At 42.1% G+C, this 7,776-nt stretch overlaps 1 long non-coding RNA gene across 1 annotated transcript; it reads left to right on the top strand.

The window, feature by feature from the left end:
• The first annotated feature begins 404 nt into the window (after positions 1-404).
• Positions 405-4,862, top strand: LOC308482461. The gene is made up of 3 exons (XR_013989282.1): positions 405-590; positions 4,277-4,402; positions 4,734-4,862. It is a non-coding gene; the product is annotated as an uncharacterized lncRNA (long non-coding RNA).
• Positions 4,863-7,776: the final 2,914 nt, after the last annotated feature.

The following is a 7,776-nucleotide window of genomic DNA, read 5'->3' as shown; positions in this document are numbered from 1 at the left end:
GCAAATGCTGTGCTCTCGATTGTCAGAATATTTGCCCTAATATCTGTCCCTAAGCAATATATGAAGAAGAACAGCCTCTTGATCGGCCTTTCCACCTGTTTTGCCTCCCTGAGTTATTCTGATTAAATTTATATATTCATTTCCTCAGGGGGAAGAGGAAACTTTTGCTCAACACAGTGGGATTATACCTTCACAGAGACTGAAGATTAGAGTTCTTGGCCAGGGTGTTTGAAAGTCAGTCAACAGTCTAACAAATTAGCAACAGACCTATTTTCTCTCCCTAGCAACCAACTTTATAAACAATGGCTGGCAGCTCTCTCACACACCACTCAAGCAAGAACCTTTATGACATATACAATCAGAACTTTGAAAGAAAACAGAATTAAAATCAGCCCCAATGTAGTGAGTTTATTTTTATTGCCCACTATCTATTGGCCCAGTAAAAAGAAGTGCAGATCTCTGAGCACAGGTGCCATATGTTGACAGGGTCAGTGATGTGAAAATAGGTGGCCTGACCACAAAACTGGCAAGAACCAGTTAAAGAGGAACTTAATGGCTAAATGTTGAAGAGGAAAACAACTTGAGTTAAGGTACAATGAGGGGTTTGATGTGCATAGTAAAAAAAAGGGATGAGTAAGTTGTACTTCAAGGATTGTGGTTGGATGAGAGATAATGAAGTGCTGGAGGTGGTTGGGTAAAAGATGAACAGCTAAGATAATGTATAGTTACTCTATATAGTATGTGTCCTACTGGAAATGCTCTTTCATATTCTTTGGACTCTGACTGGTAATGCATTACTGACTCCTTGGGAATTCAGTGTGTGAGCCTCTGTACTTGAACCCTTAAGGGAAATTTCTCCCACATCAGTAATCATGCTGAGCATTCAGCACTAACTTCAACTTCTGGATTAAGCGCAAAGGAAGCCCCACATTGCAGTTACCCAGTCTCGAAGCAACCAATGCATAAACTAAGGTGGCCCAGCCAGCTCTCTCCCAGTCCAGAAATGGTCATAGCTGTTGTCACTGCTGTTTTTCTTAAAAAAAAAAATGTGTAGGGGTACTCTCATTTTCCTACTCATATTGAAATACTGTCCCTCAATGAGGCCAAACTTAGATTCACAAAATGTTTAGGGGCAAGCATACCCCTGCATACCCCCAGAAGAAGAAGAAAAGCACTGGCTGTTGCACCAGTCGCAGCTGGTAAAAGGCACTTTTAGCCACTGAGTAGCCAATTGCTACATACACCCCAAGTAGCATGCTAAATCATTTCCCAAACCATGGCTGCTGAGACTCACTTTGAACATGGGAGCAGCGTAACATATTAGAAGACCAATATGCTTTGTTTCCTAACTGTAAGAAAGAAAGAAATCTTTGCTTTGCTTTGAAATCTGGGCAGGACAGGCTTTTTTCAGAAAAAAAAGCAACAAAAGCAGAGTGTTCACAGAGCTGCTGTGAAATGTGGGAGGGTATGTTCTTAAGGAAATCAGCCCTGAGTGCACACTGGAAGGACAGCTCCTGAAGCTGAGGCGCCAATACTTTGGCCACCTCATGAGAAGAGAAGACTCCCTGGAAAAGACCCTGATGTTGGGAAAGATTGAGGGCACAAGGAGAAGGGGACGACAGAGGACGAGATGGTTGGACAGTGTTCTCGAAGCTACAAACATGAGTTTGACCAAACTGTGGGAGGAAGTGGAAGACAGGAGGGCCTGGCGTGCTCTGGTCCATGGGGTCACAAAGAGTCGGACACGCCTAAACAACTAAACAACATGTTATTAAATTGCCATATGAATCTGTTTTTGAGTGAGTGAAATTATGAGTATATCATACTACTGAGATTTATAATTCTCATAGTACTGATATTTATAATTCTGACTACCAGTTTAGTCATTTCCAGGTCTCATAGGAGATGCAGTGGGGGGTTGCAATGCTCCAAGATATACGTTGCTTTATGCATTTGGGTCCAGATCCCAAACCAAGAATAATTATACCCCATTGGCAGTGATGGGGCTCAGGGTACTATTTAGTTCGGGGGGGGGGGGTTAAATACCACTATTTCATTTTTTAAAAGTATCAAAGCTGTTTACATCAATGGTATTATTGTTGTTCTTAATTAAATTTCTATGCTGCCCTTCATCTGAAGATCACAGGGCGGTTTACAATATAATAACACAAAAAGACATACTATAATAACAAAAAAACTCCATGTATTATAATTTATTAAATTTCTATACACAAAACAATACAATAAAAACCACATTTAAAAGGTAAAATCAGAAACCAGCTAACTGTTTTGGAAGGATGTACCTTTAATTGCCTGAGTAAGTCTGATGGAATAGAAAAGTTTTCAGCTGGCGTTTAAAAGTTGAAAAGGGAAGTGCCTGCTGAAATCTCTATTGGCAGCTCATTCCAGATGACACTAAAGGCCCCTGTTTCTGGATGAGCCTCACCAACTTTTGGGATGACCAATGGTGCTTCTGCAGATGATCTCAGTGATGAAACTGAGATATAAGGGTTGAGATCTGCGAGGTACCTAAGTTGTTCAGTGTTTGTGAATTAATACAAGGACCTTGAACCTGGCTCAATTATTCATTACCAACTTGTTTTATTGGTTTGATTGGGACCTGAGACCAGAATATACATGATCCAGGAGATCTGAGATGGGATCTCATAACATTTATAGTTTTAAAAACAGCTGGAAGGGGGTGGGTTGGCTTGGGCAGAAGAACAGCAGGGGGGGTTAATTCCTTCCCATGCTGTTTTCTTGATTAAACTGTTATTAGCTCCATTCATTGAGGAGGAGGTGGTGGTGGTGGTGAGACACCTGTATTTTGCTTGTAACTTCTCCACCAGTGAGGATAGTAGCAGCTGCTGCCACGACCACTGGGATTTGTTAAATATACCACTTAATCATCAAAACCTTTAAGTGATTTCTGTAAAATGCAGAATTACAGACAAAATCAATTGTTAAAAACAAGTTAATCTAAAATTTCTCCAAAATGAAGCCATTCACTTTAATATATATGTTATAAAAAATAAAATTACAATGAGGGCTTTCCCTCATTGCAAAACATTGAGCTAGAGGAATTCAGGGGATCTCCCACCTCCCCACTCTGCATTTGGATGAAGAGCGCTAGAACTTAATTAACCAGTCCTCGTAGATGCAACGGCTTAACAAAACAAAATAATTGCACGACAAAGTCCTTTCTCTGTTGCCTTATTTCAGGTTTGGTTGCCGTGTGGTTTCTTACTATACTGGCAACTGTGTTATTAACTTGCTGATTCCAGAGATAATGGTATTTAATTAAACTACTTTGCAGCTTACTACTGTTTGGGGAGCTTGCTAATTAATCTTTATGTAATTGCTTTGCGATGGAGTATAGCAAAAGTAGTTAAATTATACATTCTCCTTCTCACATTGCATCTCATTTTGGAATATAAGCACTTGCTAACAAGGAAAGAGGGAAGAGGTCATGTTTTAACTCTATTGTATCTGTCTGCTGCAAGGCTAGCTTCATGGACGTTGGCACCCTAGGCAAACTTGCCAGGCAGTTCAGGTCTATGTACTGGCAAAAGCCCTTCCCACAATGGCTGGGGAAGTGGGGAAGATATGGGGCAGGGGTGCAACAATCAGGCCTCAGAATATCAGCTTAGAAGTGCAGAAGGATGGCTTTGTGCTTATTTCAGCAACACAATCAGAGGTGCCATTAGGTCATTTCAGACCCTGGACTTTATAGACTTATGGAGGATGGCATCTCTAGATGGTAAGGAGTGCTATTTAACTTACTGTACACTTTGGAGCCCAATTCAAAGTGCTGACTTTGACCCATGAAGCTCGTCGTGGCACAGGTCCTCAATGTCTTCTGGAACATCTTGACAAATATATGAACCTACTTGGACCCGTAGATCTTCATCTGAGTCTGAGTCCTTCTTCTGATGGAGGCTTGCAGGAGTGTAAGGGACAGGGTATTTTCAGCTGTGGTTCCTCATCTATGGAATGCTCTTCTTTGTGAGCCCACCTAGGGCATCTGATGACATTTCTGTGCCTGTTAAGGACTTACCTTTACCCCTAGGCTCTTGATGGAGTGAGCAGATTTTGTTCTGCTGTTAGCAGATACATTATCAGTAAAACTCGTGCTTTAAAATACAATAAATCCATCAATCTCCACAGTAAAGAATGCAATTACTATAGAAGCTTGGTATTAATGGCTAGCAGTTGCCCGAGTCAATATTTAGCAATTGCCAAAAACTTATCAGAATTGGCACTTCCCTTGTTTCAGAGAGGAGAAGATACAAACTGGGTGCCACCATGGAGAAGCCCCTCCCTCAAGTTGTCGGACGATAGCTCTCAGCAGGCTGTGGTCCAAGCAAGAGGCCCTCATCTGGAGATCTCAACAAACAGTCAGGTCTCTGTGGCAGTCTTTCAGATAAGCTCATCCTGAGTTGTTTAGGGCTTTATAAGTCAACAATAAAACCTCTCTTGCTGACATTCTTTTGAAATAAAAAGGATTCTAGAGAGAGGTTCATATCTTGATCCAGAATCTGGGACGGGTCCCTTCAATTGATTTCCTTACAGTTTAGATGAATGCGGAACAAAAGCAACATGCTGTTCAAGCCAGCTGATCAATCTCAGACAACTATCATCTGTTCACACTGCAACTCCATTAGTTAGCAAGAAATTAAATATTGCTCCCAAGCACTGTAAAAGAAATGTTTTTTCTCTCTCTCTCTCTTCAGGAATGTCAGTCCAAATGCTTATGCAGTGTTGAGAGATGGGCAAATGCAGAACAGAGGTGTGGTTGGCCCAAGGTCTAGTATTTAGCTAGTATTGGCATTTAGATGCATGCTGTCCAGGTGATAATAAAGTTTTGGGATACCATTAAAACTCCACCTTTCATTTGTGGTGTTCCTGGCTTTTTCATATCCTCTGTGGTTTTGCATCTTCCCATTGAAGTTATGTGACTTTTCCTGTGTGGTTAAGCAAAGGCACTTTTAAAAAACAGCCTGTTTTCTTCCTGAGCATCCTTGCCTGTTCCATGGACCAGAATATAGTAGGAAATACAGATGTTCTTCTCTCCATCCCAAGAGAAAGAAGGATTTCCTGTCTATCTACTAGGCAATAGAACATAAGCTAGAAGCTGTTTCTTCTTCTTCTTCTTCTTCTTCTTCTTCTTCTTCTTCTTCTTCTTCTTCTTCTTCTGTGTTGGAATCAAAGTTAGCTAAGTAGAGTGTTCACCAGTTGGAGCATTATATCCAGGTAAGGGTTTGGTAGTAGAAATTGCCAGTCACCACAGTGGGGATGATCAAGAGAGGAGGTGAATGTCTTCCTTTGGTTGTATCCAGCGGGAGGCAGCAGTGGAAGCAGACACTTTATTAGTCAACCATGAGTAACAGCATGGTTGCTGACTGCATATCCACTCCAACACAGTTTCTTTGCTGGCTAGCCAGTCAGCAAAGTACCTCAGGCACTTTCTTATTTAGCATTGACTGAAGACCACCAGTGTGTGCAGGCTTGTTGAGATCAGGGATTCACATCCCCCTTCAATTACCCTGCAGTGCTGACCAAAAAAGAGTGAACTTTCTATAAGCACCCTTCTATTCTCCTAAGCAGCCAAAGAACACCAAGAAGGGTATATTAATGATCATACTGACTCTGGAACTGGGCTTGTTTAGCCCTACAGACACCCAGGGCAGCTACTCAGTCCAGCTATGTGATGCAACAACTACTGTATTTGTGTGTGTTTACAATGCATATACAGTGATACCTCGGGTTACAGACGCTTCAGGTTACAGACACTTCAGCTTACAGACTCTGCTAACCCAGAAATAGTACCTCGGGTTAAGAACTTTGCTTCAGGATGAGAACAGAAATTGCACCGTGGCGGCAGCGGGAGGCCCCATTAGCTAAAGTGGTACCTCAGGTTAAGAACAGTTTCAGGTTAAGAACGGACCTCCAGAACGAATTAAGTTCTTAACCCGAGGTACCACTGTAGTATCAGCAACAGGAATCCAAACAGGATCCTTACAGATAGCAAATCAACACTCCATTTAATTGCCTCTGTATTTCTGATGCCCTGCAACCAGCTCCTGACAGAGTGTGTCCCTGGCGTGCAGGAAGCAGGCGTATTAACACTCCCCCCGCACCGCCCCATGTGTGCATTGCAAGTCTCTAAACACAGCACTTAGCTATATGGAGAGAGACTCAACCAAGTGTAATGAATTTTATTACATAGCAGCTGTTCAAATAAAGGAAAACAAATTTGCCTTAATAGCTACTTGATGAACAGTCCCTGGTCTTTTTCAAAAGACAGCAGCAATGTGAGTGGAACTATGGTGATAACTTACAGCAAGGTCATGGAAGAGGCTATACCAAAGGTAAACTCTACTTCAGTGTGTCGTCGGCAAGTTAGCTCCGAGCTGAAGCCATGAATGCTAGATGATCTAGGGCCAGTGTTTCTGTACAATTGCACATAAGGCAAAACGCAAGCTTCAAGACAATGACAATAAGAGCAATGACCTTCGCCCATTGTCATTTGCTGCCCTTATGCCTGAAATACCTTGCCATAAAAACTATATTATGTTCTCTTTTCCATCCTCCTATAAACCCACATCTTCAGTTAAGTTCTTGGCTAAACCCCTTAGTGTTCGCCCTCAGCTGAAACTGAAATGATGTCTAAATATCCCCACTTGGGCAGGATTCATAGACGAGGTAAGATGAGAGTGAGCTTTTGTTTTGGTAATGGCACTGGAGGCTACAGGTGCCTGAGAATTCCAATGAAATAGAGAAGAGAGGGGGGTGGGAAACCTAATGCTAGATCTCATGGATAGCCAATGAAGCTGAATGTTGAAAGACTCGAGACAGATGAGAAAGTACTTCTTCATGCAGCTTATACTCAGGTGGCAGTTCCCTCAGGTGGCAGTGATGGCCACCAGTCTAGATACCTTTCAAAGAGGATGGGACAGATTTATGGAGGACAGAACTATCAATGGTCACTTGCCATGATGACTATGTTCTGTCTCCATGGTCGGAAGCAGTAATGCTTCTGAATACCCATTGCTGGAACCACAGGGGGAGGGGGAAGAGCACTCTTGTGCTTGAATCCTGCTTGCATGCTCTTCTAATGTTCTGATGATAACAGGAATGGAAATTGCCAGCGTTCACTTATTCATCCCATGTACAGAGAAGAAATCCATCTGAATTCATTGTTGTTGCTGCTTTCAGTCTGCAAATGATACACAATTGATCATCTTTGCATTGCTCTCCCTTTGCATTCAAATGAATGGAATAGGACGTAAGGACAACATAACTTAGGGCTCATCCCCACTTCCTCTTGTCCCATCGCTTTCCCCTGGGGAAAATTCTCTTTAGCATTCAACTGGAGCAAACAGCAATTGGGGCTTTCTCTGGATTAATGTTTGCTCCGATATAAGAGCAAGTTTCCCCTGGTAAAAGCAGCTAGGCAAGGGGAAAACTGCTCAGACCAGTTCCTAGAAAGCATGGGTCAAGCAGAAAAGGCATTTAGGCATTGCTACAGAGGGCAGAACAGTTGGTACAATCAAAGATGGTGGAAGAGTATCTAAGGGAGTTTTAGTGGTGATAGTGGAGCTTTCAATAAATACATTGTGTCTCAGCAGAGCAGCAATGAATTGTGCAGAAAAAAGAGATCTATCCCAATCCACTCAGACCATCTGCAGTTTTGTATGCAACCATTTTATTTCCTTGCTGGATATTATTGTCTCCTGTTAAGTTTTAAGCTGTTAAATTATTCTCCATGCAAAA

Source organism: Podarcis pityusensis (assembly GCF_964106645.2).
Source record: "Podarcis pityusensis genome assembly, chromosome: 8".
Lineage (NCBI taxonomy): Eukaryota > Metazoa > Chordata > Lepidosauria > Squamata > Lacertidae > Podarcis > Podarcis pityusensis.
The sequence above is the reverse complement of the archived record's forward strand: the minus strand, read 5'-3'. Positions and strand labels throughout refer to the sequence as shown.